Source organism: Clupea harengus, chromosome 24, assembly GCF_900700415.2.
Source record: "Clupea harengus chromosome 24, Ch_v2.0.2, whole genome shotgun sequence".
NCBI classification, from domain to species: Eukaryota; Metazoa; Chordata; class Actinopteri; order Clupeiformes; family Clupeidae; genus Clupea; species Clupea harengus.
Window position 1 is genome coordinate 10610527 of NC_045175.1, and position 13130 is coordinate 10623656.

The window sequence follows — 13130 nt, forward strand, 5'->3', positions numbered from 1 at the left end:
GATTGTGAACGCCTGAGAAATCTAACCCAGATGAACACATGAGTCAGTAGATCCTACCCTAAGCAAAATTCAACACTCATTAGATGAAAAAGTGGTTTCATGTTCTCTCCCATAAACTGTGGTTTTAGCAGAGCCTTGGACTGTAAGCTTCCTGCTGATTATTTTTTAGTTTTTCTTACTCGTAAGGCTGTATCTTGAGCAAGCATAGTTTTTTGGCAACTTCACACATCTGCTTCTGCTGACAGTGCCTTTCATGTTGGAGTAGTCTGACAAGCTAGTTTGTGCGGGAGGTGTTTGTGTCAATTAAAAGACTGTGCAACCATGATAGGGTTGGTCTCAGCACATAAATAACACAAAAACATGTCAAACTGTAAGCTGATGTGACATGTAGATGCAAAGAAGCATCCAGTCCTCATTCAGTTTAATATTTAGCTGTCTTGTCCGCGTGATTATTTTCTATGTTGCAGATACTAAATCACAAAGACATTAGAAGACGAATCCACAAGTGTTTGTAGCAAAGGAACCATGATTTTCTACCTGTAGCAGACAACTGGGATACCATTAACATGATTGCAGTCAGCTTCGTGAACATGGCTGTATAGTCCTGTGCAAACATCACACTGATTAGAATGGTCCAGGCTAATTATTTCTTATATTATATCTTAATTAAAGACATTTTCTATCTTGATGTCATCAGTGGTCAATGTAAGGTTGTGTTGTTGTTGTTTACTGATTGTATGAGTATAGTTTTTGTTGTTGTAAATATAACCAAAGACCAACAAGCATCATACTGAAACAAAAATAAAAATCCAGTGGAGCTGAACTTATGACATAAAATCTAAGGTGATTACAAGTAGGCCTTTACTGACCCTTGCTCTTTATCACTTCAGCACAATTACAGATATTTATTTGAAGTTCAAAAACATGTTCCTACCAGAGGAGAATGTGACTGCTGAGGATGAGCTTCTCGAACATTCTCTGCTTAAGTGGCATGGAATGTGGCAATATGAATCATACTGATGTAAGATAAGGCTGGGCGTTTACTTCCTTTGAGTGCCTCCTCTGTCACACTCATCGCTGACGTTGCATTCATTTTCATACATGTTATCCACTTGACAGATACAGTGTGTTTTACCAAAATGCTTCACAAAATTAAAAAGAGTAAATAAAAATACAAATATTAATAATAGTAATAATAATACAACAACAATAATAGTATTGATAATAATACCTGTATTATAATATATAATAAATAGTATAGCATTGCTGGTACAGTGGTTAGCTGCCCTTCAAGCGTCCATGTTTCATTACCAGACACTGCAGAATGTAACTCGCTTTGGATAAAAGTGTCTGCTAAATACTGGACCTTTATATAATATAAGAACATATAATATAATATAATATCATGTGATATAATATAATGACTTATGCCCTTATGAGAGAAAATGGCTGAATACTGAGAAGAAGTGATGGAACATGAGATTACTTGCTAGCAAGAAAAACCTCAAGATTAAAAAAAAAAAAGATATTCAAGCACACATGCGCTGTTGCTAGTGGGGGACTGCTGATATAAGAGAAGGGTGTGCTTTGACTGTATTAAAGATGTGCATCCTGTGTCATGTATCCGATTGGGACAAGTTTGCACAACTTCTTCAAATTCAAACAATACGTTTTTACATGTTAGAAGGCCTGTCTTTGAACACAAAGCAAGGGGGATTAAAATAAACTAAGTCGAAAGAGTTGGCTCACAACATTTCAGAATGAGTCATTAGATATGTCTGCATGTGTGTGTGTCTAGAGGAAAGGATTTGGCCCATACCCTTTCAGTATATATGTTTTTAGAGCTTCTCGAACATTCTCTGCTCAAGTGGCTTGGCAAGTGGTGACATGAATCACACTGATTTAAGATAAGGCTGAGCGTGCACTTCCTTTGAGTGCCTCCTCTGACACTATCAGTAGAATACATTTCAGCAGGTGTGCTCTGTTGAGGCCCACAACTTTGGGTTGCTAGAAGTACTTTTTCAACAAATAAAACATGATGAGTGATCAGAAAAAGGACACAGTCTACATCCAGAAACATCAGCAGCTTAAAACATTCATGACATTTAAAAACATTTCACAAAAACTCACTCCCCTCTGTGTATCTTTTATTCATAAGAAGTCATACATTTATACACCGCGTTCCACATTATTAGGCAAATTGTATTTAAGGGTCATAAACATTAATTTTTTGGTTTTTCAATTAAACTCATGGATGGTATTGTGTCTCAGGGCTATTTGGATGATTGAAATCAATCCCAGACACCTGTGATAATTAGTTTGCCAGGTGAGCCCAATCAAAGGAAAACTACTTAAGAAGGATGTTCCACATTATTAAGCAAGCTACATGTTTCAGGCAAAATGGGGAAGAAAAAGGATGTCTCTGCTGCTGAAAAGCGGCAAATAGTGCAATACCTTGGTCAAGATATCTCAACATTGGATATTTCCAAAAGAATTGCGCGTGATCATCGGACGGTGAAGAAATTTGTCACCGATTCACAGCACAAGCGGGTTCGTTCAGACAAAGGCAAAATAAGGAAGATTTCTGCCAAACAAATGCGTAGGGTTAACCCTTGTATGATATTCGGGTCTGTGGGACCCGTTTTCATTTTTTATCCTAACAAAAATAATATGATTCATTATTTTTTCAAACTCAGACTCATTGGCTTTGGCTCATTCTCTGCGAAGAACATATATCAGACCAAATTTTCATTGACCGCACACCGTAACCCCCCCTACACATTTATATTACATACAGGGTGTTCGGGTCCATTGGACCCGGGCAAATAAAAGTGTGGAAATTGTAGGTCCTGTGTACCTAAAGTCTGTTCTCCTCCTGTCTGGGTCTGCTGTAAGTGTGTGTGTTTGCGCGCACGTGTATGTGAGTGGGCCTGCTGTAAGTGTGTGTGTTTGTGTGTGTGCGCACACGCTTATGTGTGTTTGTGTGTATGTGGGCCTTGTGTGTATGTAGGCTAAGTATGTGTGTGTGTTTGAGAGCGTGTGTGAGTAAGTGTGAGTAAGAGTTTTGTGTTTCCGCCCCTGCCGCTGATGCCATTTAGGGGCCGCTGACATTATATACCATCTAAACTTGCAAAATATGGTTGCAAGTTTAGAAAGATCTGGGCTGCCTGTGATGCGACTTCCTCATATGCTTGGAACTTACAAGGCTACATAGGGTAACCTGATGAGGACGCCCTGAGAAAAATCAAGGAATGAGAGTTGTCCTGGACATGGCTCAGGGACTCAGTGGACACAACATCACATGCTACAATTTATTTTACATTGTACAAGCTGGGACAGGAGCTGACCATGGTGGGAAAGATAAGAAAAAACAGGTCTGAGCTCCCGACCCAACTGCTGCCTACAAAGAACAGGCCTGTCAACTCTTCCAAGTTTGTGTACACGGCTGACACGTCCCTGGTATCCTATGTGCCAAAGAAACGCAAGAATGTGATAGGGGTGGACAACATAGACAAGCTGGTGTCTGCCTACAGCTGTAAAAGGAGGACCCTACGCTGGCCACTGGCGATTTTATTTACCATATTGGACATCATGGCATACAACGCCTTTGTCACCTGGATGGCACTGAACCCGGAGTGGAAGAGAGGGAAGCTCCAGAGGATTAGCCTTTTTCTCGAGGAACTGGGAAAGACACTGGTGAAACCTTAAATCCTGAGAAGACAACATGTTCCAAGAACCTCAGCCTCTGCAGCTACTATTAGGAGGATTCAGGAGGACAGTGCTGGTGCCCCATCCACCCATGTTGTGCTATGTAAACTGACCTGATTTCAAATGAAACTCACAAAAATCCGATAGTTATGGAAAACCTTGCTTCATTTGTAAATGTGTTGAATTTTGTCCACTGATATCTTGATTATAATTGATTTTCTTGATTTTGTAAAAAAAAAAAAAAAAAAAAAAAAAACGGGTGGCACTTAAATTCATAAATGTGATATAACAAAGTTAAAGGGCAAATATTAACCATATTTGCTGTTCATATTGCTTCTAATTGGAATGAAGTAAATATCTGTTGAGTATTTTACCATAAAATTGTTTGATTGTGTTGAATTAAACACCCAAAAATCGAGCGGGTCCACCAAACCCACAACACCTTCTGAGTAACAAAAAAATTAATACCATACAAGGGTTAAGAGAGCAGCCACTAAAATGCTATTGAATAGCAGCAAACAGGTGTTTGAAGCTGCTGGTGCCTCTGGAGTCTCGCGAACTTCAAGATGTAGGATGCTCAAGAGGTTGGCAAGTGTCCTTAAACCTGTTATTCGGCCACCCCTAAACCAAGCTCACAAGCAAAAAAGGTTGCAGTGGGCTCAGGACTACATGAAGACTAACTTTCAAACTGTTTTGTTTACGGATGAGTGCCGTACAACCCTTGATGGTCCTGATGGATGGAGTAGTGGATGGTCGGTGAATGGCCACCATGTCCCAACAAGGCTGAGACGTCAACAAGGAGGTGGCGGAATCATGTTTTGGGCCGGAATCATGGGGAGCTGGTAGGCCCCTTCAGGGTCCCTGACGGTGTGAAAATGACCTCGGCAAAGTATGTAGAGTTTCTGACTGACCACTTTCTTCTGTGGTACAAAAAGAAGAACCGTGCCTTCCGTAGTAAAATCATGTTCATGCATGACAATGCACCATGTCATGCTGGAAAGAATACCTCTGGGGCATTGGCTGCTATGGGCATAAAAGGAGAGAAACTCATGGTGTGGCCCCCATCTTCCCTTGACCTTAACCCTATTGAGAACCTTTGGAGCATCATCAAGCAAAAGATCTATGTGGGTGGAAGGCAGTTCACATCCAAGCAGGTGCTCTGGGAGGCTATCATGGCATCCTGCAAAGACATAAAAGCAGAAACTATCAAAGAACTCACAAGTTCAATGGATGCAAGAATTGTGAAGTTGATATCAAAGAAGGGGTCCTATGTTAACATGTAACTTGACCTGTTAAGATGTTTTTGATTCAAACTTTTTTTGATTTCAGTAAATATGACTTCCTAATGCTGCAAATTCAACAAATGACAATTTTTTGTTCTTTACAACCTATAAAATATCTTGAAACTCTGAAATTCTGCATAATAATTTGGAACACTGCATTTTGAGTTTTTTATTTTTGAAAAAAATACTGTTATCATTAGGAGGTTTGTTCAATAAAATTTGAATTATACTCTAACAGTTGATAACTTGAAAATGATACTGACTGACTGTGCATTACTATTTAGGAAAATCTGAGAAAAGTGTAATTTGCATAATAATGTGGAACGCGGTGTATGTAGTCACACTTCACACAGTCACCTATATAAATCAGGGCATTGTGGTAATGATGAAGTAAATAATACACACTAGGAGTTCCTAACACACTACATACTTAATACTTATTATTTACTTCATCATTACCACAATGCCCTGATTTTTATAGGTGACTGTGTGAAGTGTGACTACATATAGTTTTGCTCTAAGTTTGTTCTGCTGTTTATTTTGCTAGAAGTTTCTTGTGTAGTTCTCTTAAGGCTTAAACAAAGAAATGTAACCAAGAACAGAGGCAGCAGCCTACTCTGATTATTGACTCATGTTTTTGCGGAGGCCATATTTTACTGGATGCCATGAAGCTTTCAGTGTGTCCCTCCACCCTGTGCCTGTGTAGGGTGGGCATGCGCTTCTCTAAATGTCTCTTTAAATTGTTTCTCCGTCACCGTTAGTCTTCAGGCCAGATAAGGTGAGAGAGGATCAAGAGACCAGATGTCCACCCCACCCCCAAATGCTGTTCTGTATCTGTAACCATTGGCAAGTGGTGACATGAATCACACTGATTTAAGATAAGGCTGAGTAAGCAATTCCTTTGAGTGCCTCCTCTGACACTATCAGTAGAATACATTTCAGCAGGTGTGCTCTGTTGAGGCGCACAACTTTGGGTTGCTAGCATTACTTTTTCAACAAATAAAACATAATGAGTGATATGGTCACAAAGTGACATTGATCAGAAAAAAAGTTACACAGTGTACATCCAGAAACATCGGCACCTTAAAATCATTCAGGACATTTAAAAAACATTTCACAAAAACTCACTCCCCTCTGTGTCCGATTTTATTCATAAGAAGTCATACATTAGACTCTACATACTAAATACTTATTACTTACTTCTTCATTACCACAATAAACTGATTTACATGGGTGATCATAAAGTGTGACTACATATAGTTTGGCAAAATAAGTTCACTAAATCGGTGGTTAGATTTGACGATCTCAAAATAAAAAATATATATATATATTTTTGGTGGGGCTAAGGAAACGTTTGGGGGGGCTCCAGTCCGGCACTTCTCAAGATCTGTACATAACTGTGTCTCAATTATGTTGTTAATGTCAGATATCCTCTGCTCCAAGTTTGAAAGCTTCATGCTATCCAGTAAAATATGGCCTCCGCAAAAACATGAGTCAATAATATATAAGGGTCTTATCCCCCCCAAAAGTGGGAACCTAGATTTGTGTGGCTCTTGAAAATGGTGTTGGGTTTTGTTGTGGCTCTTTGAACTGGACTGGTTAGCAACCCCTGATCTATAGACTAACAGGGTTGCCAAGTAACTGTTTAAGGCATGCATGTCCTCTATCACAAAAAAAAACATTTAAAACATAACGAGTGATCAGATGTCCCCCCCTCCCCCAAAGGCTGTTCTGTATCTTGTCTGTATCTGGACAGGCCATGTACTGTATGTATTTATATTGCTGTTCCTGTGGCCAAAAGAAGTATCACCACACAATATACACCACAGAGTATCACACATGTCTGAACCAATGTAATAATAACTTTATTATATGCCTGCAATATCTCCACACTAGCATAACAAACAGAATTCCCATTCCCATTCTCTACTCAGGCTGTGTCCAATAACCCATAGACATTGTAATGCATGATTTCAGCGACAGACTTGAGGGGTCGTCCACATCAGGATAGTGCAGAAAGCTGAGCGTGTGCAGGAGAATCCATTGGCTTTAGTCTCCCTGGCATGGTTTCTTCAATCTGTAAATATACAACACAACAAGTTCAGTTAAATTCAGTGTTCTTTATTACATAGTGCCTGAAACAATTTGACATTGTTTCGAGATGCTTTACAGAGTCCAAGGGTGGCAAGGGTGTTGGCAAGGGTGGCGAGGGAAGACTCCAGGAAATGGGGGGGGGGTATTTCTGAGGCCGCCTCGGTAAAGAGATAGAAAAAGCTTGAAATATCTGGACTTGTACACTGGCATTAAAACTTCCTCTATGCGTTGTGTGTGTGATGCAATGATAGTCTGCAAATGGCCCAACATCAAAGGGAGGGGTCGAGAAGAATTGGTAATTGCACTCATAGGCCGCTAGAACAGTGTGAAGCCTTGGTGGGACAGGTGAAATGGCATATAAATCTGTGGGTACGCATTTGATAGGACAGGTGAAATGGCATATTAATCTGTGGATGTGCCTTTGATGGACAGGTAAAATGGCATATTAATCTGTGGATGTGCCTTTGATGGACAGGTAAAATGGCATATTAATCTGTGGATGTGCCTTTGATGGACAGGTAAAATGGCATATTAATCTGTGCAGTTGAGCACAGAATTTAAATGGAATAATTAAAGCAACCCTTTGGTGTGTGGTTCTTGTATCTTAATATTCTACCAGCCAATCTATAATTCAGAACTCGTGTCCCCATGGGCGTTCAAGCCCATATATGGTTTGGGGCTGCTGCTTGCGCCACAGTGCAGTACTCTATTCCAATCTAGTCTATTCTCCAAAAGCCCTATCGGGTGATATTTCATGACACTTCCTGATTAGTTTAAAGTGTAGGTACTGTCGCTACACGATGGTAGTCCATTGGGGGATAGTAGTCCCTCACATTGCGCATGCTCAGACACAAACGGTTTATGGCATAAGGCTCAACATAATCGCGCATGCTCAGACAACAAAACGGTTTACAGCGTAAGGCTCAACATCAACATCAACATATCTGGCTTGTCTTAACGCATAATGTAGGTTTATTTAACATAATATTTAATAATGTTGTAAACGGCTTAAACGTCAACATATGGGGCTTGTCTTAACGCATAATGTGGGTATATTTAATGTTATATTTAATTATGTTGTAAACGGCTAACAGCATAAGGCTCTACGTCAACATATGAAACGAAACTAGGGAGAGACTTTTTGATCCTCCACCTCATCTGTTTTGTCCACTGTGACAACATCTTCTTTGTTTTTAAATAAATGGTCATGTTTTCAAAAAACTGGCTTTCGTCCCTTTTCTCCATGATTGAAAACGGATCTGTCGTTGTGACGCATGCCAGGCTTTGCTGTCGACAGCAGTCGACAGTGTCGCAAAATGACGCATGCGCAATGTGAGGGACTACTATCCCCCAAAGGACTACCATCGTGTAGCGACAGGTACACCTGGAATGGTCCATTGTGTTTGACTTCAATCCGCAACTTGCCTATGGGTTCCCCCGGAAGCTACGTCAAGCTTTACCCATCATAAAGTGTAACCTGACGCAATGTTAACCACGCCCCCTTTAGCTTGAACAAAAGCAACGTCTTGTCCAGATGTTCTCTCTCTCTCTCCGCCGCCATTTTGAGCCAGGCACATCTCTTCACCTCTCTCCCGCCGGGCATCGTCCGCGAGGAGCAAGCCTCTTTGACCTCCTCTCACCTCAGGCATCGCCTGCACACGGTGGAGAACAACTCTCTTTGGTCTCTCGCAACAAAGAGACCACTCTCACTTCTTACGGCCGACACACGCTTAAGATCTCTCAGTCAACGAACTACTAAGTGAGATGAAGTAAGTTTAGCGAAAGCAGCTAACATTAGACCTGCTAGCTAAATGGCAAAGGAAAGCAGCTAACAATAGACCTGCTAGCTAACTCTACACAACGGAAACAGAAGGCAAACTGCAACGTTTTGAGCGATCACACCCTCCGACCTAAACTGCAGTGAAAGAAAGACATCACAGCAAGGACAACTTTCTTCAACTCTGACAGCATCATCTCTTCTCTGCCTCATCTACGTCAGATCCGCACACCTTTTCCCAAAGGACTGGTAAACTCTGACATTAACTGGGCATTTAGCTATCCTAGCTATTCACAACCTGGCTAAGCATAAGACTGTTTACATGCCATTGTTCATGTGTTTCATATGTTTTGTTTACTGAACGTAACTGTTTATATATTTTCATTGTTAGTTGGTAGTTGGCTTCGCCACACCATCTGGGTTATCGTTAGGATTGCTTCTCAGACACATCGGGTCTTGCATGCATCACTAACCATTTCCCTCTTCTAACATGGCATCCAAATCGCGCACGATTACATATACATTGGCCTTCACATAGCCACACACGCGAAGAGAATACTCGAACTTCGCGCTGCATATAGGCTCGTCCTTGTTCACATCACATGTATGTTCGCGTACGTGCACACACATGCACGCGGAACTACGGTGATCAAACAAACAGCGCAACCCCGAGCTCACAAGCTCACACACGCATCCCCACATTCCTTCAATTCATTAGTTAGTTGCATTTAGCTAGATTACATATTGTGTGTTATTTTCTTATCATTGTGTAAATAAATACTTTGATTATATACGCTGGTTTATTTAATGTTGCACAAGAATGGACGTTGCCAACCTCTTCTATTCAGAATTCCAATGACCTTCAACCATACTATTAATAAGGTAACTTTGGTTGTAGTTATTAATTGAATTAGTTCCAAATTGATAGTATAATATATTTTATGAGACTGATATATTTAACGAGACTGATTTGTGGATTATCATTATTTTGGTGTTCAACTTAATTGATCTGCCTTTGTGTTGAATGGTTGATGCCTGCCCAATCGGGTGAGATTACCAATATATTGTTGCTGTTGCAAAGACAGCACCAGTGTGTCTTGGTGGCCCTCGCAAAGACGGTATCACAATTTACACACAATTGCACCCACATTCACCCGGCTCCTGCTCACAGGGTAAGTTACCTACATAGTCTGGTACTCCCATGTGAGGCTGGTACCAATTTCACCTACAAAAGTCTATTGAAAAAGGGGAGATTTGTTTTAGTCTGACTTACAGTGGAGAGCCATCAAGTAAGCATGAGCGAGCACACACACACCTACACACATGCATGCGCAGACGCGCACACACACACCTACACACCTACACACACACACACACACACACGCACACGCACACGCAGGCGCACACAACCATGTATGGATCTAAATGACCACGTACAGGTCTAAATGACCACAGACACGTATGGGTCTTAATGACCACAGGGACCTGGGTTCAAGCCCGATCTCACTCCCAATTTCTCTCCCACTCATGTTCTCCCTCTTTTCACTGTCCTGTCTAAAATAAAGGCAAAAGCCCAAAAACGAAACTCTATTTTGAATGAATGGACCATTATTTCCTACCTATAGCAGACAACTGGGATACCATTAACATGATATTGCAGTCAGCTTCGTGGGCATGGCTGTATAGTCCTGTGCAAACATCACACTGATTAGAGTCATCCAGGTTGATTATTGGGTACACATGATACCTCTAAGTCAGTCCCACCAGCATCTTGCGGGTTCTTTTGCGTTTTGTTGTGGAAATTTTGCTGTTAAATCAGTAACACAATTGCTGTTGCGTGAAATCCTTGAATTTGTGAGGATTTGTGAAAATACGAAATTGCTAAATCCTGGAGGGACTGCTGAATGGAGGCCTGAGATCATTTTGTATCTTGATCTGTCATCAGTTTCTTCAACTTGACATCTTGAAGTCTCTTTTGTAGCTAATATAAAATTAAGTGGTCAAAGGTTGTGTTGTATACGTATAGTTCTTGTTGTTAATTTAACCAAAAACCAGCAAGCATATTTATGAAAAACCAGTAGGCCTATCAGGCCATCTTTACTGACCTTGCTCCTTAAACACTTCAGCACTACAGATATTTATTTGAAGTTCAGAAACATGTTCTTACCAGAGGAGAATGTGACTGCTGAGGATGAGGTTCTCGAACCTTCTCTGCTTAAGTGGCTTGGAATGTGGCAATATGACTCACACTGATTTAAGATAAGGCTGGGCATTTACTTCCTTTGAGTGCTTCCTCTGTCACACTTTTGGCTGACGTTGCATTCATTTTCATACATGTTATCCATTTGACAGATATGTTTTTGTAAATGCAAATCAGAATTGTACGTATTTATCTTTTAGTTATACACAGGAAAATGTGTTAAATTGGTTGTGCTATTGGTTGGGGACTTCCCAGAGCAGCCAGTCAATCTCACTGTAACATCAAGAACTTATACCCAGCTTTCTCTCTCTCTCTCTATCTCTCTCTCTCTCTCTCTCTTCTCTCTCTCTCTCCCTCTCTCTGTCTCTCTCCTCCTTCTCTCTCTGTCTCTCTCTCTACTCTTTCTCTCTCCCTCCCTCTGTCTCTCTCTGTCTGTCCTCTCTCTCTTCTATCTCTCTCTCTCTCTTCTTTCTCTCTTATTCTTTTTTGTCAACTTCCTCTGCCAATCTTGTTGTGTGAGGTGGTGAGAGGTGTTGTCTCCTGTCCTCTAAAGTGTCATAGTTTCACACCAGGCGTGCTCTCCCTCTCTCTGTCTCTCTCCGTGTCTCTCTGTCTGTCTCTCTCTCTCTCTGTCTCTCTCTCTCTCTCTCTCTCTCTCTCTCTCTCTCTTGTTGTGTGAGGTGGTGAAAGATGTTGTGCCCTGTCCTCTAAAGTTTCATAGTTTCACACCAGGCGTGCTATGGCAGTAGTCAGTGTTCCTTCACAATTATTTTGAAGCTGTTATTTTAAGGTTAAATTGTTACATGTTGTTGCTTTGAATCAACATTGATGCAATTCCATTCTTTGACTGCAGAGGTCCCCGGCCATCGGCCCACTACATGTTTCCTTCTTAGTCTGATTGGTTTGTCCCTGCTGTTTGCCACCTGCATGATGCCAGGGCCTCCTTCCTATGGGAAATATAACATAATTAGCATGTCTACAAATGCAACAGTTATCACAGTAATATCTGTTTTTTCGGCTATTGTACTTTGCACAAGCATATCATTAGACAAAATGATGAGCCTAAACGTGACGTTATTTTTGCAAAAAGAGTACGTATATGTAACTAAGTACACTTTACAGATGTTGTACCAAAATGCTTCACAAAACTAAAAAGAGTAATTAAAAATACAAATTCTAATAATAGTAATAATAATACAACAACAATAATAGTAATGGTAATAATACCTGTATTAAAATATATGATAAGTAGTAAGAATTGCTAGTACAGTGGTTAGCTGCCCTTCAAGCGTCCAGGTTTCAGACACTGCAGAATGTAACTGGCTTTGGATAAAAGTGTCTGCTAAATACTGGACCTTTATATAATATAATAACATGTAATATTATATAATACAATAACATATAATATAATTTAATATCATATAATATGATATAATATAATATAATAACATATAATGACATGCCCTTATGAGAGAAAATGGCTGAATACTGAGAAGAAGTGATGGAACATGAGATTACTTGCTAGCAAGAAAAACCTCAAGATTTTTTTTAAACATATTCAAGCACACATGCACTGTTGCTACGGGTGACCTGCTGATATAAGAGAAGGGTGTGCTTTGACTGAAAAAAGATGTGCATCCTGTGTCATGCATCTGATTTTGAGCTGTTTACGCAACTTCTTCAAATTCCAACCAATACGTTTTTACAGGAACATGTTAGAAGGCCTGTCTTTGAACACAAAACAATGTCTTTGACTGAGCATTCAAAAGAGTTGGCCCACATCATTTCAGAATGAGTCAATAGATATGTCTGCATGTGTGTGTGTGTGTGTTAAGAGGAAAATATTTGGCCCATACCCTTTCAGTATATATGTTTCTGAGCAAACTGAGAGTTGGCTTTCACTGCTGTACAAGAAAAGAGACACCTGTCTGAAGGTAGATGTGACATCAGAGGAAGGATATGACTGCATGAATGCCCGTTTCGGTTTACTGTTTTTACCTTAATAGCCCACTAGATGGCGCTGTGGCTCTGGTTGGAAATCCCTGCAGCGTGAGCACCTCCTAAACTG